This window comes from Zootoca vivipara, chromosome 5 (assembly GCF_965207765.1).
Source record: "Zootoca vivipara chromosome 5, rZooViv2.hap1.1, whole genome shotgun sequence".
In the NCBI taxonomy this organism is placed as follows: Eukaryota; Metazoa; Chordata; class Lepidosauria; order Squamata; family Lacertidae; genus Zootoca; species Zootoca vivipara.
The window spans coordinates 72,400,394-72,424,440 of NC_142588.1; the positions used below are offsets into that span (position 1 = coordinate 72,400,394).

At 41.8% G+C, this 24,047-nt stretch overlaps 1 long non-coding RNA gene across 1 annotated transcript in view; it reads left to right on the forward strand.

Annotated features, from left to right (window-relative positions):
* LOC148685728 (uncharacterized) overlaps positions 1–24,047 on the forward strand; it is an 87,401-nt gene that overhangs the window by 554 nt on the left and 62,800 nt on the right. The gene's annotated exons all lie outside the window — the stretch shown is intronic.

The following is a 24,047-nucleotide window of genomic DNA, read 5'->3' on the forward strand; positions in this document are numbered from 1 at the left end:
CGTAATAACAAAGCTGCCACGGGGCTCTGAGATAATTCATTTAGAATTTAAGGGCAATTTAATATTATTATTGTTATTAATATTAATCACACTAGCACTAGTATTGTTGGAAATAATGCACCTAAAATATCATTTTGCAATTTAAATGATATCTGCATGTAGCGTTTTCTAACCTCCTCCAAATACAGGTTTTCACATGAACTTAAACTATTCTTATGAAAGGCTTCTGAATGCGCCCATTCTATTAAATTGTAACTCGGAGTGACTGGAACTCACAGGTATTTAGAAAAGGTTTAATTTGAATTCTTCCTTAGCCCCCCCTTTCCTTTCCTTTTTCTTTTTTTAAGGAAAGGAAAGTGAACATAACTGCTGTGTAGAGTTGACCTTTCGTTGACACGACTTGGTAGGAGACAGTTTGCAAATGAGGATTGGATAAATTAGATACTAAAGTTAGCGGGGTTTAGATGGTACCCGGCGATAAATCCACTGGAATTAGCCAGAGAAGTAGTTAGCCCTAGAGGTCTGAAAGTTTAACAAAGTTCAAGGGAGTCTGAACGGCATCTCGAGAGAGCCCTGGAAATTATAATGGAAGAGAAGATGATTCCCTCGGGTGAAAAAGCACAGGCAGCAGCACTAGCGGCGGCGGCAGCAACAACAACAGCAGCACCTTCAAGTTCATTGCACTTTCCGCTTCTCGAAAGCTTTGGCTTTGGTTGTTCTCACTTTTCTGTAGTAGTTATAACAATAGCGTGGCGCAGTGATTTCAGTTCTTAGAAAACCCAGCGCCGAGCAAGCGTGTGAAGCAGTAGGCTAACAGTTGTGCTAACAAGTGGTGTTACTTTCTTAACGCTGGAAGTGTGAACGTATTGCATTCCTCAAAAACAACGTCCTTAAAAAAAAGTGGGTCTAAATAAAGGACTTCGCGGTTTATAAAACTGCACACCGAGTTTATTCGTGAATTCAAATGGATCTCTACCGGGGGGGGGGGGAAGAGACTTTGGCTTCCGGAACAAAGCAAAAGCTGCACAAACAAACAAACAAACAAACAAACAAAACAATAAAAGCCTTTACTCTTCTTGCCCGCTCTCTCCTCCATTCTTCTTACTGTGTTTACACAGTTTAAAGGAGCTGGAGATAATCTCGCCCTTGAATGCTTGTTCGTGTTATTAAACTTTATATAGTTTAAGACCCTCATATCTTTGGGTAGGTCTTAGTATGTGCTTTGTTTTTTTTTATAGCATTGGTGTTATATTAAAATCAAGCTGTTTGATTTGATACGGTAATACGAGACTCCCCACTGTCTGAAGGGCGAAGATGAGGTTCAATGCTAGAAAATGTCAATATAACTGCAGAGGACCGCCCCCCCTTCCCTTCGCACACCTGCCCCCGGCTCTGTTAACTTGTCAAGGGTTACTTAGTGAAGTCGTGCCACGTACTGACAACTTTTGCAATGGACTAATGTCTGGAAGGCTACAATCCTATCGATACACACTTACCTGAGAGTAAGCCCCATTGAATACATTGGGACTAAATTCTGAGTATCACATAGCAATGTACTGTAAGTTGCTTTCGGTAGGAATGTCCCCCTCTCCCTCCGATCAAGATTTTTTTGGTGTGTGTTTGTGTGTGTGTAGACATTTAACGGTTTTCTTGTTTTGCCCACCTAATAGACTTTCACCTAGCATCCTAGAATGGCAGATTCCACGAAGTCCACGTTTTCAACCATTTTAACTAGGTAAAGTCTTCCTACTCCAGGCGCACGTCAACGAATCTCACTTTTATGCCATTTTGCACAAGATCCCGTGCCAAACTTACTGTTTCTTGGAAACAGAAATAAATGATGTTGACTAGGAAAGAAGCGGCGGGCGATTTTGCATTCTCTAAGCTAGCAAATTTTCTATTGTTAGACAAATTCTGGGGTGACTGGTGTAGAAGTGAACAGCCCCCTCCACCAAATTAATTAGCAGCGAGGTTCTGCTTCCGTTAAGTCCTTATCCTGGTCGGAGAGAGATTTCAGCTGTACATAGATAGATCTCAATATCCACCCCCCCCAAAAAAGGACTTGGACCCCATTCTTCCACAGGCTTTTGGGGGAGACATTGCCAGTTAACCAAGTGTGCTGGGGAGCAAAACCCTTTCATAATAAATGCAATGATCAAGGAATAACTTTAGGCTAGAGGGATGGTGGATGTCTGACAGAGAAGTGGAATCGCACTCAGGTCACATTCTTTGTAGCCAGGTTTTGGTAAAGTACCTGGCTTTCTCTAAGATATATACAGTGCGCTATATATGTCCATAAAACAGCAGATACGCATCTGTTATTGCCCCCAGTCTTAGACTATGCTGACAAGGTCATGACAGTCTACGTGGAAGAACGGCATTTCGATGCTAAGTACATTAACGTAGTGCATTAGAATGAAATCAAGGGGACTCGCGTCGAAGGAAGTGTATTTAAGAGAGGAGTGTAAGACGTAGGAGCCTTGGTTGCAGCAGGTTTACTTTAGTGGATGAAGCGCCCTCCCCGTCAAATATAGAGTAGGTCTGGCCCTGGAGGCTCCATCTCGAACACTAGTTTTGGCATATCGTCTAGCCTATAAGTAAATGCGGAGTAAAAGGGCAGAGGGGTTGGAAACATATTTTAAGTTTGGCGAAAGAGTAAGCCTTAAATCACAAACTGCAACATTTCCTGATTTAGTTCGAAAACCTTAGTTAGCGGAGCTACCAGGATGTAAATCGATCTGAAGTGCATAGGAATGGCAGCCCGATCCTAAACAGTATCTAAAGAAACGTGATTGACCTCACTGGGGCCCAGGCACTGATAAGTGCTTTTCGGACAGCAGCTGCGATCCCATAGCCAGATCACATCACCTGAAGGTATTCCAATCCAAACTGAAGTCGACGAGCCTGGAGTTCTCATTGAAGTCAGCTGAGAATGAGGCTCATGCAAAAGGTCTTTCCGGTGGATAGTGCCCAGCGTGTTTAGGATTCGGGTGTAAACTGGTTCAAATCCAAGTAGTATTGCAATGTATTTGCATTGGGAACAAGCTCAGAGATCTGATTACATTGCTGATATTACAGACATCTACCAATCCATTTTCCAGAGGGAGAGGTGCCAATATCGCTGTGCGCGCGTTCAGACCTCCACACACCCTACTATTTTTTTCCAGGTCGGATTTGAACTCTCTGAAATCAATCCAAATATATATTTAACATAAACGGGGTTTCTATAACACAGTTTGGTCGGAATACAGTTTGGCTTGCTGGCGGAAACATCACCTTAGGATGGTGTGCGTGTATTTCACTTGTGTATACCACATGTGTATAAATTCACCACCAATAGCCGGGGAGAAGATGGAAACAAACTGGGTGTATGTGTGTGTGTAAATCAGAATAGAAAAATAATGGCAAGTTTAAAAATTGTCTTAGCAGAACAACTCATCTAAAAGCGGAGTGGGTGGGTGTCGTCTGACAATATCCTGAAAACAGGCATATGTTGGAAATAAATTAGAATTGCTATCAGTTCTATTTCAATCCAGTTTTTATTGCAAGGCACCACATAAAAGCAGTTTGTAAACACTGTCTATACTATCTTCATCCTGCAGTCTGTCATTTTTAGACGGTTCTTTGTATCTGCAGAACATTTAGTTAATTAATCATGCTTGCGTTTTTCTTTTCTTGTCTGGAATCCACAGTTTAAGGAATGCGAAATGGTTCGGCGTAGCACACGCTTATAGACGACTGTTTACTGTCTACTGCTGTTATCTCTACTTTAGCATGCCGGCTGTAAGAAAGAACTACGACATACCTATATGTCTGGGCTAATATAAAAAGGATAATTTTAGGAAAGGGAAAATGAAAGATGGCCCATTCAGGGAAAAGGGGCAACTCTTCTCCCCATAGCTAATGCCAGATTTTCTACTGACTACTACAAGAATAGAGTATCACCTAACATCACCCAACAATCAAGTACCATGGATTTCAGCATGATTTTCTTTCATATAATAAGGAAACTAAGATCAGTGTGCAAAGTTTTTATTTTATTTTATTTGGTAGACTCTTTAGCATCTTTCTGTTTCTTAGACATCCCTGGGTTTTTTTGTTTGTTACTACAGCTAGCTTGTTGGGGGGAGTCACTATGACGAGCACCTATTGCTCTTTAGCCTAGTGTTTGTGAATGAATTCCATTGTGTATATCTTAAAACGAAAATGAGTTGCTGTATTACGTAACTGTTTTGATGTAAAATTTATGTAATCAGGAGGTGCAGAAGAGTCAACAGAACGTGTTCTAAATTTGCACCTTTCTCATATAATTAGTTTTCTCCCTCTAACGGGAGTCTAACCTCTCCCCCCCCCCCGCAATATATTTAATTGTTGAACGTTCCTGGTTGCAAGTCATTGAAGCCAGAATGGTTAGATGTATGATGGTGTGTTTTCAGAGACTTGAAAGGGGTTTCCCAATCCATGCACTCCATATTAAGTGGCTTGTGGATTGGGCTCACCACTAGCAGCAAGAGACAGAAAATGTTTTCAAGGTATTAACTTGTGTTAATAATCATGAAGTATGATCCCTAGGCTGGATTCATCCATCTTTCCTCTGAATCATTTGAGAGGTTCCTGTTGTTTTATTGGGAACAGGATCAGACCTTAAATTGAAAGTGGGAAGGCAGTAAAATGGTTGCACAGGTGAAGGGCTGCTTTTGATTATTATTAATTTTTGTATTGGGGACTTAATGTACCTGGTGGCACCAATTTTTCCCCCTGCAGTCACTAGCAAACATTTCATTTTAGAAATAAACATACTTGACTCCCAAAAAGACTGAGAAACTAGAAAGTAAACATCTCCAACAGCAGAATTCACCAGTTCCTTATCTACCTTTAAGGTAGAACCTTAACTAAATAAACACAGCTGATTTCGCTGTTTTAAAAAACAATCATATATATATGTTTAGTCAGAACCAAGTTCCACTGTGTTCAGTGGGATTTACTCACTTGTGAGCATGTTTAGGATTGTAGCCTTAGGGTTTTATAGGCCTGAAGGAGATCCTTAATAAGTACCACAAGTGTTAACATAATAAAAACGCCATCAAAATAATACCTGCATAATGACTAATATTTCTGTTAATTGCTTTAAAAATGATTTCTGACACTGTACTACAGAATCAGAAACAGACTAACATCGTTCTAGTTCTATAATCTAATATTAAAAATATATGAAATAATGTTAATTCACTTACCCCCTTTTAAATGATAACTTTATAACAGAGGGCGTCAAAAAAACCCCAAAATCATGCATACCTTATTTATGATTAAAATCTTCACGCATAAAGATTTTCTTTTTGGAAGGATATATCCTATATCACAAATTCAAATAGTGTAATTCATATGAAAATGCATTCCAAAATATTATATGGGGCTTTAATCTATCATACGAGGCCAAATCGTTCCTTGTTACTGAAAAATAAATCTCATTGACATAAACTGTATTTTCTCATATCAGAATTGCAATTATATTTACCCATTGAGGTATTAAAAGTCATACACACCATCACGAAGTCGCTTAATAGGAGAAACAGAGACCCTGGAATGAAAATATAAAAACAGAACCAAAACCCTACCCTCAGAAAACACTGAAAATCTATCTGGCAACCATATGGAGTGTTTCACTCTTTTACACACATCCTTTTGATTACCTTATCAATAAAGCCAGAACTCCCCCTACTTGCTTATTTAGATATATATCATTATCATTAGATTTTTTTTAAAACAATAAATAAACTCAAATTCATATTTGTGCATTTAAAATGCACCTGTGGGCCACTAAGAAAAAAAAATACTTGGCATCAAGTATTTTTCTGAACAATTGGCTCATATTCTGTAACAACTATGCCTTATCAGATAAGGAATATGATCCAACACAGAGTTTTAGTTAAATATTCTTAAATCTGTGTTGGATTGTGACCAGAAAGAATATGTACCTTAAAAAAAACACCCCACCACCACTGCTACCATCATAATCCTGCAGTAGTAAAATGTATTCTATTGTGGGGAATGAAATTGATGCCTTAGGAAAGCAATGCCAGAAAACAAATGGAACAAACTCCATTCTTTATACCTGTGAATTCACTGGGCATTTCTTTATGTACTAGATGTATGTCTCTTTCTTTTTCTTCTTTTAAGTAAACAGCACAAAACATTAGCAAGTGGTTAATGTCAAACATTAACAAGCAAACTAATGTCACTTATTTCATAAATTAGTTAGAAGCATTTACATCACTATTGCTTGTTTATAAGTTAACATGCCCAGGATCAGGTCCCTTTAGGCAAAGATACGTTGTCATGAGCTATTTTCTTTGGTTATCTATTGATACACCATTTTAAAATATGTTATCAGTGCATGTTTCTTATTCAGATTGGGCAGTTATATGCATATAGTATTTTTGCCCGACAATACTGTATAAACATGAGGTGTTACATTTTATGTGCCAAAAATTCTTATTCTGTGTTTAACAAAAAAGAAAACAACAGTATGTATGTAATTTTTGTATTTTGTATAAATGCACTGTATATTTTATATTATCGACTCAGTATTTGAGGGTCTTTTTATGTGTGTGCGTAGAATGTGGGATTTGTTTTCTTGTATTATTGCAACCCCCCTCCCCAAAAACCAACAACAACCCTGTGCAGTGAAGTGAGAAAATGTGTTCTTATTAAGGGACAGTGGGATACACACGTAGGAGAGAATTAAAGCCAGGTAACAAGTGAAATTCCCACCATGATCTATGAGGGCTAGTATCTTTCCTTTTTTATTCAGAAGAAAAAGAATATCAGGGAGGAATGCAAAGTCTAAACCCGACAGCAGATCCTATGCAGAATTTTCGAGAGAAAGTGGGGAGAGGGCAAACTAGTTTATAATGCAGCCTTACTGCATGTATTTTCATGGAAGAGAAATGATCCATTTGTTTTTGCCTTTATCAGATTCAAAGCAAGCAGTTTGAATTCCCCCCAATATGTGTACTAAGTGCATAAAGTATTTTGAGTAAATGCCATGCAGCTCTTTGGTAGCTTGCAATTACTGTAGCACTGGGATTGTGCTTTGTGTGTGACTATAAATCCTGCAAGCTAGCACTGTTATTTCTAACACACCATGCTGGATTTTATATAAGTCTGTAGGTTTTGTTCCAAGGAAAACAAAATAATGAAAGAATATAAATATTAGATACCATTGCTCCAGTGTATGGTGCTGTAAATCTCTGAAGGTTTACAAAGAGGCACTGACAACATGTTGCGCAGCTGCATGTAACACCATTTAATGGTCTGATTTGATGAACTAGTTTCTCAGCACCTCATTGACAATCACTGATCGTACACAAACAAGTTTGGGAATGTCCCATAGAGCTTTTCTAACACCCTTATTATCTGTTCACCCTAAAATAAATTCAAAAGCCCCAATCCTTTGCTGCTCTTAACTCAGAGAACAATATTTTACGTGACTTCAAGGGGAGTTGTGTCTAGGAGGATGCTGAAATGCTGTCTGTAGCACCTCTGTGCAATGTCTCCACTATTTACATCCCAACAATTTAAAGGACAAGTTGACAGTACTCTTGGACTGTGCGAAAAGAACACACATTTCTACCAGGGCCAGCCATAAAACAAGACGTCTCCAACTCCCATAGCTCAACAGGTAATTTAGGCCACCTTGCCATAGGGCCAGTAAGAGCTGTTTCAAGGTGCATATGCAATGTGTTTGTGATAAGCAGCACACTGTACAGTACACTGGGAATATCAGGGCACTAGAATAGTATTACAATATTACTATACAATCATATTAGATTGGCTCTAGAGTGATTAAAAGGTTGTAGACGTCCTCACTTCCGGCAAAGCCACTGCAAAAGCCCAAAGCCTTGCAACCTATTTCTCTCACCCTATTATCATATTTTGTGCAATTGTGTGACCTTAGCAGATGCATCCCAGTTGGACTCTATGGCAGAAAGTATAGACATGCAAATTAAAAATAACAATCATTATTTATAGGCACAAAAACAGGCAGTTTTTCAATTCTACGAAAACTGAGTTTCAGAGAGACAAATGATGGGGAAATGTGCATGGATGTGGAAAAGAGAACAACTCTGTAAGTGTCCCGTGGTAGCTCAGCTGCCCGAGAACCACTTGAACCACTTTTACTGGAGCAAATAGTGGGCATAGAAAGCTATGAGCCAGCACAGCTCCAGAGAGGTGAAACAACAGCATTATAGATATAAACCAAGTGGGGAACTTTGAAATGTAATAATAAGCACATACAAACATGATATATACATAACACACACACACACACACACAGAGAGAGAGAGAGAGAGAGAGAGAGAGAGATTTTCTTTCCCAGCATTAAGCTTGAACACCTTCATTAAATTCTGATTTTTCAAATTAGGCATAGGAAGTGAACTTTTTGATTGAACTGCGTATGGCAACTTAGTATACTTCAATGAGGTTAATTCAACTTAAATTAAAAAACACACACACATCATCTTTATTGTCTTGTGGATCACACTTTTATTTGGCTCTGTAACCTACCCTGTTCCCATGAACTCAGGGTGATGCTGTAATTCTGAAGATGAAAAATGGAACAGAAATGTGTTGAAGTGGGTAGTCTAATTTGCCCTGTACATGTTTATTGAATATCTTATGTATGCAGAGAATTCCACTTGTGCCTCTTCCTCTAATACATGAGAGAGAATCTGCTTTATCACAAGGCAACGGTCGTGTGATGGAAAGTTTGTTCATAGATGCCCATAGGAGGAGGATAGCAGCAAGACTTTTTATAAGAAAGATCTATAAACACCACAGGAATGTAATCACCTGAATTTGTGCTTAATTTTACATTGATTTATTTGTTTTTTTAAAAAAATATTTGAATACTACTTATAGTAATAAATTATTTGTATACCTTAGATTACATTCAATATGATTAATTTTTCTTAAATTCTCAAAGTTCTCTTAAATAATTTGTGAATTGTACCATTGGCCTCTGAACAACCACAATGATTAAATGAAGTTTCTGATATGGAGAAACATCATAGACATTAACATAGCCACAACTATGTTTAACAATCAAATAGCTAGATTTTCTGTTGCGTAGTTGCATATGTTAAAATTGTAATGAAATATGGAGTTCTTTGTGTGCACAGTAAATGTATGGCTGGGCTCCTCATATGTTATATTTATTAAAGAAAACAAGTGATCACACTGCAATATTTAAAAAAAGGTATGTAGGTAGAAATTAATAGTTTCTATCTTTTGAAACAGCACTTTCTGAGAATATATGAACAGCTGAAAATTGAACATTAAAAAATCTCAAAGTACTGATGCATGCTTAAATAGTACCATAAAGGAATGGATTGTTTTCAGTACCCAGAAATTGCACTCGTTTTACTGGAATAAAGTCAAATAAATGCTTGTATTTAAATTTGGATGAATGAATGGGTAGATAGGGCCACCAACAGGAGGGTACAGGGTGTATACATGTACCAGTTCTGAGCTAGCAGGGGCCTCAGACTCAAAGCTTGAAGGAGAAGGAGATTATTAGTTGGACATTCTGAAGAAAGTTAGAGCACAAGACACAGAGGCAACTCTAAGGTTCACCACTTGGCAGGCAGCACCATTTCTAATGAGATTTAATCACTGTTTCTAAGCAATCAGAGAGTTGGTAGATCAGACATCAAAGCTATGAAACCGCACACACTTCGAGGTGTGTGGGTTGTTGTGGTTGTTGTTTGCTTGTTATTAATCAGGTTTGGCAAACATTTTTTGTTGCAATGGGTACCCAGTAACGAGACGGGAGACAAGGTAGAGTTCCAAAAGGCCAACCCCTGGGCATAGCACAGGAGCCTGTATTTATTGTTAGCAACTTTGACAGCTAATGATTAACTCGTAATGTAACTCCCAACCAATGACAGGAGCATAACCTCATGCATAGTAATGTTTTGGTACATGTCACTTCCTGCCAACACCCAAAATTTCAGCCATCAAGGAAGTGCTGAGCCTCACATCCCTTTCAGCGTGTGTCTGTCACATGCCTGCTCTTTAAACACCCCCCTCCTCTCCATCTTGTGACTCCTGGTACTTTTCCAGAACCCTTCCTGTTTCCCATTGTTCTTCTCTTGACCCAGGCTCGACCCATCCTGGTCTTCTCCTGCCAGACCTGCACCAACCAGATCTAACCTAATCTTTCCAGATCCACCATGTCCCATCCAGTACAACTGACCTGTGCCTTTACCTCCTGACCTGTCACTTTGCTGGCCTGCCAGCACTATGTTTTCTAAACTCTAGAGGATCGGCGGGTATGCCACGCCATTTTCTAAATCAACCCCACAATTTTTGGTTTTGGTTTCATTTTGGCATTTTGCTGTAAATGTCAGGACTATGAAGTGCTGCAGTTAAAACAAAGGGGCAGCTATGAATCACATTATATAATTCTATCTTGCTTTTCCACTCAGGAGTGCAAGGTTATGTACATTATCTCTCCTCCCCGTACCACTTTTATCTTTGCAGTAGGATCCAAATCAAATAAAGAAAAATGATAATGGCCTTGAGAGGTAGGCTAGCATTGGCTTTCAAGTTTAGTTGGTGCCCTGTGTGACACCACCTTCCATTCTAAGTCATTGTTGCAGCACCCCCCTGTGGTGGCCTCTCAGCTCAGTGCCCAGTGTGGGTGACTTGGTCATGCTCCTCTAAATCCACCTCTGAGACTAGGATAAAGTAATATATGCACATAAGCAATAGTTCCTGCCAATAGATTGGGGGACTGGGAACATAATCCATATACAATGTACTGGGCCCAGGAAATCCTGCTGGTAACTTTGGATAGACAAATGGAAGCTATTTGTGTATAGAGGATCATGTTGTTGTTGTTGTTTAGTTGTGTCCGACTCTTCGTGTCCCCATGGACCATAATACGCCAGGCACTCCTGTCTTCCACTGCCTCCCGCAGCTTGGTCAAACTCATGTTCATGTAGCCCTCTTATAACATTATGCAAAAAGGTACAGTGGTACCTCGGGTTAAGAACTTAATTCGTTCCGGAGGTCAGTTCTTAACCTGAAACTGTTCTTAACCTGAAGCACCACTTTAGCTAATGGGGCCTCCTCCTGCTGCTGCTGCGCCGCCAGAGCACGATTTCTGTTCTCATCCTGAAGCAAAGTTCTTAACCCGAGGTACTATTTCTGGGTTAGCAGAGTCTGTAACCTGAAGCGCCTGTAACCTGAGGTACCACTGTATATGTGTTTGAGAGAAGGCAGACTTTCAAAGCATCCCACAAGTGTGCAAATGACCAAATGATTGCACATAGACATGCTGAGGCTGCACATATATGAGAACAGTCTAAAAGTTTATCCCAAACTCACGAGTAAGGAAGTGTTGGCCACAGCAGACCTGTTAAGATTGTATGACTGTGGACTCTTAAGCTTGCCTGGGTTTTTCTTATGCATGTAAACCTGTACTGTTTTTTTATCGTTTCAAAATCTACCAAATATCATATGCTGACAAGAGTCTGGAGGGAACAAATAGGATAAGAGGGAGTATTTTGTTCAATGCCTATTGTCAACGAAATTGTTTTATGATTCTTATCTCAATCATTGTTCAACAACCTTGTACAGTAAATTATAATTCCTAGATTTAGGACTTGGAGAACCGTGGCTGAAAAATAGTGGCATTTTCCATGCAAAAGAATTGATTAAAGTTGCAATCCAAGCCTTCCCCTTACATTGTGGGGGTTTGGCTTGAGTGGAAGTGCCTGCTTCTGCTAGCTCAGCTGGCCTCCTGCTACTTGCAAAGCATGTGGGTGGGTGAGTGCAAAAATTGTTGTAGCTCAGAAGAAGGCACTGAAAAGTGTTGTTCCAAGGCAGGCTTAGCAACTTCAGGATCCGCTGGATCCCAAGCCACTCTCACGGCCAGCACTGGCAAGAATAGCATCTGCTCCAGGGAGAACCAGTATGCCAGTGTGTGAGATAACAAGCCTCATATAACCAACTTGCTGAAGTCTAATTAATGCAAGAAGGGGTTAACACTATAAAGCAAGCTGTCCTGTTAGCTATATGACTTCCTCTCACTTTGGGAAATAGGGTGTGAGGTTTGAGCTGGTTGTTGCAGCTCAACCACATAGCTCTCACCAGCCACTCTTGTGTTCCTATGTCATTAATTTAGTAACTTTTACCACTTTGTACCTAAGCTAAATTTTATTGCCTGTGCAACTTTTCTGACTGATTTATGGGAAAGCACATGAACCTGACATTTGAAGAGTTTGTAAGTAAACCATTTTTCAATTTACCAAATGTGTGGTCTTTTCTTATGCTAGGGGAATTGGGAAATTTTTGGATTCACTTGGAATGGTGTATTTTACAGTTCTAATAGCAAATATTTTCCCACACTTTACTTTGCTGAATATTGTGTCACTTTAAATCTCTGCTGCAGTTCTCTCACCAAAGAGTACTTGTCCCAAACTTGGATCTTGGCACCCAGGAATATTTGCACCAACACAGCCTGGAGATGGGTTAGGGATTGAGCCCAATCTGCATACCCACCCTTCCACCACAGTGGAAGTAACAGTCCCAAACAGTCTTACACCGTCTGAGATCAGTCCTCCCCCCCATAGCCCACGATGGTTGTAAACTACCCTGACATTTTATATGGTGGGATATGAATGAATGAATGAATGAATAAATAAGAGAGCACATTTGAGCGATTAAGGAAACAATCCAAAGCAAATTCTGTTGGGACTTAGGGGTCTGGCAGATCTCCAGCTGAGTCAGGAGCTTCCTGGCATCACTGGGGTATTCCAGTAACTCTCCTTCCTAGCCTCCAATGGAGATTCACCAATGTATTTTCCCCACCCCAGCTGAGCTTCAGGTGGCTGAGTTGAGCATGGCAGATCTTAAGCTAGTTTAAGTCCCCTCAAATGGGGTGTGGTGTGGCACATGCAGAGGGAAGACTTCCGATGGATACTAATCTTGTTCAACTCAATCACATGCCCTGGCGACCCAGCATTAGTTAAGGTGGCATAAAAGATGGAATGGCAACCTCCCTAAAGAAAGATGGGAGTGAGCAACTAGGTTTTTTTTAAAAGCTTAGATTCTCCCAGTCAGGACACTTGAGATGTCTGCTATTATCTGTAAGTGATACATTTCTTAATAATCAGCAGCAAGGTATTGCAGTTATGTGAAAGGAGAACCTCTTAACACTTATTCCTCACCCAGAGAATCAAAGTAAGGATGTGGCACCTTTGGAACAAAACTAGAACTTTATTTACACTCAGTGAGGGTTACAGCTTAGTGGTTACTCTGTTAAGGCACAACACTTCATTTCAACCAAACACTCTTTACAAAGATAGTTAAGAACTTTTTTAAAATTCTACTTTAAAACTGTCTCTGAATAGACAAATTCCTCCTAGGATAGCTATTGGACTTACACTGTCAGTAAAACACTCTGAGCCAGTGTGGTGCAGTGGTTAAGAGCAGTAGACTCGTAATCTGGGGAACGGGGTTCGCATCTCCGCTCCTCCACATGCAGCTGCTGGGTGACCTTGGGCTAGTCACACTTCTCTGAAGTCTCTCAGCCCCACCCACCTCACAGAGTGTTTGTTGTGGAAGAGGAAGGGAAAGGGGATTGTTAGCCGCTTTGAGACTCCTTTGTCCTTTGGGTAGTGATAAAGTGGGATATCAAATCCAAACTCCTCCTCCTCCTCCTCCTCCTCCTCCTCCTCTTCTTCTTCTTCTTCTTCTTCTTCTTCTTCTTCTTCTTCTTCTTCTTCTTCTTCTTCTTCTTCTTCTTCTTCTTCTTCTTCTTCTTCTTCTTCTTCTACCGTGTTTCTCATATTATAAGACATGTCTTATATTTATTTTTTCCTCAAAAAACACACTATGGCTTATTTTCAAGGGATGTCTTATTTTTTCCCTCCTCCTGCCGCGGCCGGCATTGCTGCTGCGCCTATCACTATGTCTTATTTTCGGGGTATGGCTTATATTCCTTGAATGCTTAAAAATCCTGCTATGGCTTATTTTATGGGTATGTCTTAAAATATGAGAAACAGGGTATCATTACCCTCCCCTCAGGGAAACATTCTGGGTACTTCTGCCTAGTGAACTCCTAATTCAGTCCTTGCCAGTCTTACTGCTCAGCCAGCAGTAGCCCTGCTCCAGAACAGAGTTTGGATCTGGTGTACTCCACACCACCTTGTTTTACATTAGTTTCTTGTACAGTATATAAAATTGCTCCTTTCAATAGTTTTGATGGGACTTAAATGAGGAGGTAATTCAGAACTCTATAGAGAACAAACACAGTGAATTGTGCCCAGAGGGCTTTAAGAAGCCACAGTACATCATGAATTATTGGGTTATTATGCTTCTGATGGACCATCACTGGCAGCAGTTGTAGCCTTTTAATAGTCTTGAGTTTCACACGCAAGACTTTGTAACAGCCAGTCCTTGAATATACAAAAGGACATGAGGGATGCTAGATCTGAACCCAAAACATCTACGTGGGTCACCACTGCCACCAAACTTCCATTTATTTGTATACCATCTATCTTTCCTCTTACAAAATCACACAAGGAAGGATACTCAGAAAGAAAGTGATTTGCTCTGACCTGCGATGCATGTTTCATAGCTGAGCAGGAATTTGAACCTGGGATTCTGATGAAGTCGAACATTGTAGAAAGCTTTCAAACAGCTTTTAAACAGAGCTAGGGACCCCTGACCGTTAGGTCCAGTCGCGGATGACTCTGGGGTTGCGTGCTCATCGCACTTTACTGGCCGAGAGTGTAGGGCTTCCGGGTCATGTGGCCAGCATGACTAAGCTGCTTCTGGCGAACCAGAGCAGCGCACAGAAACACCGTTTACCTTCCTGCCGGAGTGGTACCTATTTATCTACTTCCATTTTGACTTGCTTTTGAACTGCTAGGTTGGCAGGAGCAGGTACCGAGCAACGGGAGCTCACCCCATCATGGGGATTCAAACTGCCAACCATCTGATCGGTAAGCCTTAGGCTCTGTGGTTTAACCCACAGTGCCACCTGCATCCCCTTTTAAACAGAGCTAGATATGTGTAAACCCACTAAAGTAAATGTCCTTTCGTGTGGCTAACTCCCTGGTGGTGACAACTCACCACTACCTCTGCTGCTAATATCACTTGGCAAGTGTTCAGACACTATGAGTTGTATGGTTAACTTGATTTCAGTGAGTCTACTCTCAGTGCCACTATATCAGTTTTAACACAAATTTACAAGTCAGCAAGCTTATTATTATTATTAATCTAAGTTGCTGTTCAAATTTTCAGTCTGATTAATGATTGGAAAACGCACACATAAATTTTAACAAAAGTTTCTACGATAAATTGTTAACAAAAGTTACTGCAATAAAACTCATGATTTTCTATACTTTAGGATTATAGGTTTGCTTCCCAAATATTATACTTTTGACGGTTTTTAAAGTAATATTTAGTATTTCACTATTCATTCGAATCCCTGTGACGGGGTGAGCTCCCGTTGCTTGGTCCCAGCTCCTGCCAACCTAGCAGTTCGAAAGCATGTCAAAATGCAAGTAGATAAATAGGAACCGCTACAGCGGGAAGGTAAACGGCGTTTCCATGTGCTGCTCTGGTTTGCCAGAAGCGGCTTTGTCATGCTGGCCACATGACCTGGAAGCTATACGCCGGCTCCCTCGGCCAATAATGCGAGATGAGCGCGCAACCCCAGAGTCGGTCACGACTGGACCTAATGGTCAGGGGTCCCTTTACCTTTACCTATTCATTATTTAGTAATAGGCATTTGTACTTGCTGCTGTTAAAATTCTGCAGAGAGCATAAAACTTTTCTATGTATATTTTTATCTTCATTAAAGACAAACATCTCTTTAATTTTTTAAAAACTTACAAATGAAGACTGAGAGGAAAAGACAGTGATGGCTAACATTTCAGGTGCCACCAGTGAATTATTTTTACATAAACCTCAATTGAGTTAAATCATTTGGCAGACTATTCTTCTTGCATGATAGAGCATGTGTTGAGTTAAAAGACATTTTTACAAGGTCGTATGGAAACGGGGCTAATACGATCACAATTTTTCAGGTTCTGACCTTATTGCGGTTGTGCACTGAGCCTACAAATTGGACACTTGCAACCCTATTACATCAAAATAAATTGGAAATGACATTTTATTCAAGCAGATATATATATGTGCCTCTTGATATTCTGAGGAAAGGGCATTTAACTTTTATTTACTGCTCTAGTAAAATGTAATTAAATAGCAGCTATGTTGATATGTCAGGATAGGCAATGATACAATAGTCTCACTTACATGTCTGGGGTTGGTTCATCATTTTGCAGCTGAGTGAATCCTTCATGAAGTCAGTCAAGATCCATCCTGTAAAGCAGTACGAAACATATCTACATATATCTTGGATTTTTGTTACGAGTACAATAAAACAGCTGACACTTCAGGCTTAAATGTATTTGCATGAAAGCAGTTCCTACAGATTTTAATGGAATGCATTTTAGGGGGAAAGGTGGAACAACAACAACAGGGAATAATATTCATTTCTGATTCTATCAAGATAGAATCATACATACAGCTAAATTCCCGACAAATCCTAAAATAGGAAATTAAGGGCCAAACCAGATGTGATACAGGAGTCCATGAACAGGCTCTACCTCCATTTATTTTAAAGATCACAGCCAACACAGGGTTTTGGCTTTTTAAAAGTCCTTCTTCTCCACACCATGCCATTTCTGTGCACTGCTTTTTATTTTATTTTTCAAAAAGGTATATAAATGTTTAAAACAACAACAAACCCAAAACAAATTTCAGTGACAATTACCCCTTTCAAACTGTTATTTGCCCCATGGGGCAAATAGAAGCTTCAGTGTGCATTTGATTTCAATTAGGAAAATGTCACATAGCAACATTATACCTGTTCAGACTATTGGTCTATCTAGCTCAGTACTGTCCATACTGAATAGCATTGCCTTTCCAAGATTTCGGACAGGGTATCTCTCCGACCTACCTGGAGATGCTAGATCAGAGAACTTCTGTGCAACACAGATGCTCTACTTTCCTAGTCCACCAACAGTGGGGTCTTCTTGGGCTGCTTTGATGTTTAAAACATACCATAGGAAATCCTACACATGGCTGTCCCACATCACAGCTAGTTTGGCCATTGCACACAAGAGAGCAGTTGTTCTCTCTTTCTCCTGACCTACCAGTCCCAATCACTAGTCACCATTGGATATACCTAAAAATTCTATACCTGCCTATCACCTAATTCTGTATAATGTGGTTGATAGTCAATGTGACATATAGGCACAGGCCTTGATAACACATCCCCTCTTCTTTTTGCCATAACACAAAGTAGCAATTGAAATTAGTGATGTTACTGAAATTCATATTTACCCAGTTCAGTATACAAATGTGTCACAATGGTTATTCTTGGCTTCAATAAGAAGTAAGCACAATTTCCTAAGGAAATGCGTAAGATGCCACCAGTGAATGCGTCAGCAATCAGCATGACGATACAGGAGAGAACTCTCTGAAATCAGAGAACCACCACCTTGCCCCCAATATTAACAGAGAAAGCAATAGCAAACTGATTCTCCAACCTCTTACTGGGAAATATTTAAGGCATGGGTGGGAAGCATAGCTGTCAAGTTCTCCCTTTTTAAGGGCAATTCCCTTATGCTGAATAGGCTTCCTCGCGAGAAAAGGGAAAACTTGACAGCTATGGTGGGCAATGTATGACCCTTTTAGGGAAACAGCTCCCTCAATCCCACTTTTATATCACACTAGATCAAGCTTCCTCAACCTCAGCCTTCCAGGTGTTTTTGGCCTACAACTCCCATGATCCCTAGCTAGCAGGACCAGTGGTCAGGGATGATGGGAATTGTAATCATAATAATCATAATAATAATCATCACAATAATTTATTATTTATACCCCACCCATCTGGCTGGGTTTCCCCAGCCACTCTGGGAAGCTTCCAACAGAAAAATAAAATACAGTAATCTATTAAACATTTAAAGCCTCCCTAAACAGGGCTGCCTTCAGATGTCTTCTAAAAGTCTGGTAGTTGTTTTTCTCTTTGACATCTGATGGGAGGGCGTTCCACAGGGTCAGGGCTGGCTCTAGGGGTAGGCTGGGTGGCGCGGGGCCGGTAGGGGGAGCGCTGCGCTGCGCCCACTAGGGCGGGGGCGCCGGAGCAATCTCTGCACCATGGCACCAGGGCGCCCGACATGCTTGAGACGGCCCTGCACAGGGTGGGCGCCACTACTGAGAAGGCCCTCTGCCTAGTTCCCTGCAACTTGACTTCTTGCAACGAGGAAACTGCCAGAAGGCCCTCGGTGCTGGACCTCAGTGTCCAGGCAGAACGATGGGGGTGGAGACGCTCCTTCAGGTATACTGGACTGAGGCCATTTAGGGCTTTAAAGGTCAGCACCAACACTTTGAATTGTGCTCGGAAATGTACTGGGAGCCAATGTAGATCTTTCAAGACCGGTGTTATGTGGTCTCGGCGGCCGCTCCCAGTCACCAGTCTAGCTGCCGCATTCTGGATTAGTTGTAGTTTCCGGGTCACCTTCAAAGGTAGCCCCACGTAGAGCGCATTGCAGTAGTCCAAGCGAGAGATAACTAGAGCATGCGCCACTCTGGTGAGACAGTCTGCAGGCAGGTAGGGTCTCAGCCTGTGTACCAGATGGAGCTGATAGACATCCCCTGGACACAGAGTCTCAAAACATCTCTCAAAACATCTGTAGGGCCAATGTTGAGGAAGCCTGCACTAGATTTATAGAGTTATAGTGGCCAGGGGAGCCAGCCCAAGGTGTTCCCCCTGGCCAGGGAAGAATGGGCGAGTAAAGATCTACATTGAGAACCAGAGGGAGAATCGGATCAACCTTTCCCTATGGTTAAAGTGGGAATCAGAGGCTGTTGCAAGGTGGAAATGGGTCCACTCTGAATCATGCTGGGTGGGTGCAGAGACCAGGAGACCATAGAGGGCAGCTCCCACCATTTCCTGCCTAGGGGTGGGAGGAGACTAGCAGTGCCTCCTATTTGCCAAGAGGCTGCTGTAGAGGTGGCATAGGGCAGGGCAGCTACTGGGGAGGTGGCATATCTGGTCTCCAAGGAGTGCGCAGCAGCTGTCATTGCTACTATGGCAGTGGCAGTAGCAGCAGTTGACTGCATTCCTTGGAGGCTGGATGAGCTGCCCCTGTGGATCTTGCCAGCTGAGGTGGTCTCCTCACCTTCCTCATGGGTGGGCTGACTCTGACTAGATTAGATATTTGTGCTTCTTTAATTTTTATATTTCAGGGTCTATGGAACTTAGCGCTGCCATACACCTGGATTTTCCAGGGCATTACCAGGATTTCAAATTGTGTTTGGATGGCAACCCTAAAGGGGAATTTCAGGGTGCCTAAATGTATCCCTTTTTTGCTACTGTCACTTCCTGAGAATGCTTTTGAAGCTTCCTACTAGCTTTGGATGATGATGATGATGATAATTTTATTTTTTATACCCCACCCATCTGGCTGGGTTGCCTCAGCCACTCTGGGAAGCTTCCAACATAAGCTTAGATATGAGACTGATATGGGAGGAAGAACAAACTATTAACTAATATGGTTTATTAAAGGGACATTTTGTACATTAAGGGAATAATGATGTACATATTAGGATCTTACAGGTGTTTGTTGACTGTTTCTAAGGACTCAAGAGATACTGTTGCTTATTCTGACCTCTAAATGGATTTTACCACAGGTCAAATTTCCCAAATCCCCGCCACCAGCCAATTTTACCCACATTCTGGTCCAACAACTTGATAGTTTACCTCTGACTCCAAAGCTCCTCCAGTTGTATTTCTGGCTGCCTGGACAGTTGGCAAACTTAAAAATTCACTTGTGTTACCTTTTTCTGGCAAGAGATTTACACAGGGCAGCTTCTTTGCCTAACACAGCCAGCTGCTCCTTTCCTCACCAGCAATGTATAGTTATCATAAAGGTAAAGGTAAAGGGGCCCCTGACCATTAGGTCCAGTCGTGACCGACTCTGGGGTTGCGGTGCTCATCTCGCGTTATTGGCCGAGGGAGCCGGCGTACAGCTTCCAGGTCATGTGGCCAGCATGACAAAGCTGCTTCTGGCGAACCAGAGCAGCACATGGAAACGCCGTTTACCTTCCCGCTGTAGCGGTTCCTATTTATCTACTTGTATTTTGACATGCTTTCGAACTGCTAGGTTGGCAGGAGCTGGGACCAAGCAACAGGAGCTCACCCCGTCACAGGGATTCGAACCGCCGACCTTCTGATCAGCAAGCCCAAGCTCAGTGGTTTTACCCACAGCGCCACCTGGGTCCGCCACCTGGATAGTTATCATACTGGAGACAAATAGCTTAATATTCAGGCCTCAGCTGTTCACTTTCCCCTCAGCTTTCTCTAGTTTTTGCCTCACAAGTCCTTCATCAATGAACTTTCTCAACTCCACCCTATTTCTCCCAACTGACAGTTAGCTGTCTTTTCTTCACTGACTGGAACATCCAACCAATCAGAGCCTGTTGCTTCCCAGGCCAATCAAAATGAATCCAAGTGATCCAGCCCTTCTGTCTATGAACACAAACTGCTGTTCTCGCTCTCTCCCCCCACTTTCAAACCTATCACCAAACAGCTCCTGCAAAACAGACCTGCAACATAATAACAGCCGAAGGCCTCAGCTATGACAGTTGACTGGGGCTGTGTCTAGCTAGCAACATCTGGAGAGCAACTGGCTCCCCATCACTGGTATAAGGAGAACTATTCCAGAGCCTCTGTTGCACACAGTCTGTAGGCAGAGCCAATGTTGCTAGCCTGTCATACTCTGCTCTTCACATCTGCCCCCTGTTGAAAGTTAGTTGTCAGCCAGAGAGCTAGACAATCCAGTAAGCAAAATACTTAGTTTTAAGTATGCATGATCATGAATATATAGCAAAACACAGTGAAAATGCAGTTACTTCAGAGTAAGAGGTGTGATTATTTTGAGTATGGAAGTAAGCCACAAACCACTCAAACCAGGAGTTTAGAATTCCACTTAAATGGGTGCACATGGGCCTGATGTTGTTGTTGTTTAGTCGTTTAGTCGTGTCCGACTCTTCATGACCCCATGGACCAGAGCACACCAGGCACTCTTGTTTTCCACTGCCTCCCGCAGTTTGGTTAGACTCATGTTGGTAGCTTCGAGAACACTGTCCAACCACTGTCCAAAAGGAAATGGAATGTTTTTCAATGGTAGAGAGATTAGAGGTGAACCTTATTCTCTGTCATCCCCTTCTCCTTGTGCCCTCCATCTTTCCCAGCATCAGGGTATTTTCCAGGGAGTCTTCTCTTCTCATAAGGTGGCCAAAGTATTGGAGCCTCAGCTTCACGATCTGTCCTTCCAGTGAGCACTCAGGGTTGATTTCCTTCAGAATGGATAGGTTTGATCTTCTTGCAGTCCATGGGACTCTCAAGAGTCTCCTCCAGCACCATAATTCAAAAGCATCAATTCTTCGGCGATCAGCCTTCTTTATGGTCCAGCTCTCACTTCCATACATCACTACTGGAAAAACCATAGCTTTAACTATACGGACCTTTGTCGGCAAGGTGATGCCTCTGCTTTTTAAGATGTTGTTTAGGTTTGTCATTGTTTTTCTCCCAAGAAGCAGGCGTCTTTTAATTTCGTGACCGCTGTCACCATCTGCAGTGATCATGGAACCCAAGAAAGTAAAATCTCTCATTGCCTCCATTTCTTCCCCTTCTATTTGCCAGGAGGTCAGGGCCGGTTCTAAGGCAAGGCTGGGTGGCGCAGGGCGCCAGGGCGCTGGGCCACCAGGGGGGCGCCGCATGGCTGCTCCCACTGCAGCGGCGCTGCGCCCGCCAGACAGCCGCGGTGGGAAATGGGGCGGGGGGGCCACCCGATATGCTTAAGACGGCCCTGCAGGAGGTGATGGGACCAGTGGCCATGATCTTGGTTGTTTTGATGTTGAGCTTCAGACCATATTTTGCACTCTCCCCTTTCACCCTCATTAAAAGGTTCTTTAATTCCTCCTCACTTTCTGCCATCGAGGTTGTGTCATCAGCATATCTGAGGTTGTTGATATTTCATCCGGCAATCTTAATTCCGGTTTGGGATTCAAACAGTCCAGCCTTTCGCACGATGAATTCTGCATATAAGTTAAATAAGCAGGGAGACAATATAAAGCCTTGTCATACTCCTTTCCCGATTTTGAACCAATCAGTTATTCCATATCCAGTTCTAACTGTAGGTTCTTGTCCCACATAGAGATTTCTCAGGAGACCGATGAGATGATCAGGCACTCCCATTTCTTTAAGAACTTGCCATAGTTTGCTGTGGTCGACACAGTCAAATGCTTTTTTCGTAGGCCTGATAGATATAATAATAATCAGAAGCTGGGGGACAAGTTGTAGTGAAGAAAAGGCATTTTTCACAAGCTTTTAAAAAGCAGTCCATTCATTGCTTCTTACTTTCTGGGTCTGAGACCTGACATTGAAAACAGGTTCAGAGACAGAGTCTTGGGCAGCCTTGGCTCAGATTAAACCTTTGATCCAACAGATATTTGCAATGCAGTCTTATGCATGCATACTTATAGTAAGTCCAACTGAGTCCAAGGTAAGTGGATACAGGATTACAGAGTTACACAGAGGGAAATCAGGATCTGCCACTGTCTACATTCAATACGGAGCTGTACCAAGTCATAGCTCCCTAAAAAGTGTTCAGTCAGCTTGAAATATGTTGCAATAATACTTTAAAAATGTTTAGACATGCATTGAAAACATCTTGGGTGCACAGGCTCAATACAAGTTCAGGAACCTGAATTCTAAGTGTTACCAAATTTGTCTTAGCCTGTGATCCATATGCATGCTATCAGCTTAACCAGCTCCTTATTCTTGCTTATAGCTATTACTGAAAAGGGAGGAATCAACATACCTTTGGTGGGAAAAATTGTCATATGAATTCTGCCAGGAAAATTAAGACCTGCAATGGCACAGCACCCCTCGCTATGGGGAAGATGGTGGGTCAGTGAGTTAGTACACTTTTGCTTTCCTAAGTGGGGAGGTAGCCTTGTGAGGATTTATCACCTAAGCAGTTTTGGTCTTGGTTTATGGTGAGCAATGGAGAAACCTGCCACAGGCTTCCATGAGAGGTGATTGTTAATGGAAGAGATAGCCATGAGCTGATATTGCAGGTATGTATGCAACTACGATGTGTCTACTGATGAAGACTTGGTGAAGGATTTAGACAATGATGTGCAGATTTGAGGACAAACATACACCACGGCAAAACTTGATGATAAACTGAGATTGGGACATGATATCCTTCTTACAAGAATGTGTTAGTGTAATGTTTGGTTGGGATTTATTTATTTATTTTCAAAACCCCAGCTCCTGGTCATGTTCACGGATCAACATGTTCACTCCCCCCCCCTTTTTGTAAGCTCCTCTAGGTAGCTATTTCAGAAGAACAGGCTATAAATACTAAACAACAATATTGAACCAGAGTCTGGATGTGTGTACCAAAATGACAAACTACATTGAAAAAGGATGGTGATGTGGTTTGGAAGACAAATTGGCTCCAGCTCCTGTTGCATAAAAACCCATTTAAACCAAACCTAACACCAGGCAGACAAATGCAATCCATATGTGCTGACAGACTGCAGAATTGCGGGAAAGTTGCCAGCTGCCTTTGGTCAGCCTCTAGGACTCAAGTTTGCAGAATATATAATGTGCAAGGCTGGACTACAACTGGGTAGCTCAGCCTCACATGTGACGACTGTTGCTCTGGAATCAGCTTAGCACACTTTTGCTAGTTTCTTTCGCTTTCCCACCCCTTCAGGAAAAGCAATTGTGCTTTTACCTCATCGAAGCCAGATATATTCTGATTTTTCCACACAGAATAGAGAGGAAGATGTTTGCTATCAGGTTGTTACTCTTATCAGTGAAGGGCTCCCATTCTCCTCACAGCTTCATTGCCCAAGGCTTAGCTCTGACTTCACTGATGCCA